We start from the raw sequence: 973 nt of genomic DNA, 5'->3' as shown, positions 1-973 counted from the left end.
CATCTTTTAATTTCATGGCTGCAGTCACCATCTGCAGTGATTTTGGAGCCCAGAAAAATAAATTCTGACACTGTTTCCACTCTTTCCCCATCTATTTCCCTTGAAGTGATGGAACCATATGCCATGATCTTAGTTTTCTGAATGTTGAGCTTTAAGCCAACTTCTTCACTCTCCTCCTTCACTTTCATCAAGAGGCTTTTTAGTTCCTCTTCATTTTGTGCCATAAGGGTGGTGTCATCTGCATATCTGAAGTTACTGATATTTCTCCCAGAAATCTTGATTCCAGCTTGTGCTTCTTCCAGCCCAGAGTTTCTGATGATGATATGAGGTAAAAAAGCAAGGTGACAATCTACAGCCTTGACGTACTCCTTTTACTATTTGGATCCAGTATATTGATCCATGTCCATTTCTAACTATTGCTTCCTCACCTGCATATAGGTTTCTCAGGAGGCCAGTCTGGTAGCCTGGTATTCCCATCTCTTGACGATTTTTCCACAGCTTATTGTGATCCACACAGTCAAAGGCTTTGGTATAGTCACTAAGCAGAAGTAGATGTTTTCTGGAGCTCTCTTGCTTTTTCCATGATCCAGCAGATGCTGGCAATTTGATCTCTGGTTCCTCTGCCTTTGCTAAAACCAGCTTGAACATCAGGAAGTTCACGGTTCACATATTGCTGAAGCCTGGCTTGGAGAATTTTGAGCATTACTTTACTAGCGTGTGAGATGAGTGCAATTGTGCGGTAGTTTGAGCATTCTTTGGCATTGCCTTTCTTTGGGATTGGAATGAAAACTGATCTTTTCCAGTCCTGTGGCCACTGCTGAGTTTTCCAAATTTGCTGGCATATTGAGTGCAGCACTTTCACAGCATCATCTTTCAGGATTTGAAATAGCTCCACTGGAATTACATCTCCTCCACTAGCTTTGTTTGTAGTGATGCTTTCTAAGGCCCACTTGACTCTGACATTCCAGGATGT

The sequence above is a fragment of the Bison bison genome, unplaced genomic scaffold (assembly GCF_000754665.1).
Source record: "Bison bison bison isolate TAMUID 2011002044 unplaced genomic scaffold, Bison_UMD1.0 scf7180017864119, whole genome shotgun sequence".
Taxonomy (NCBI): domain Eukaryota; kingdom Metazoa; phylum Chordata; class Mammalia; order Artiodactyla; family Bovidae; genus Bison; species Bison bison.
The sequence above is the reverse complement of the archived record's forward strand: the minus strand, read 5'-3'. Positions refer to the sequence as shown.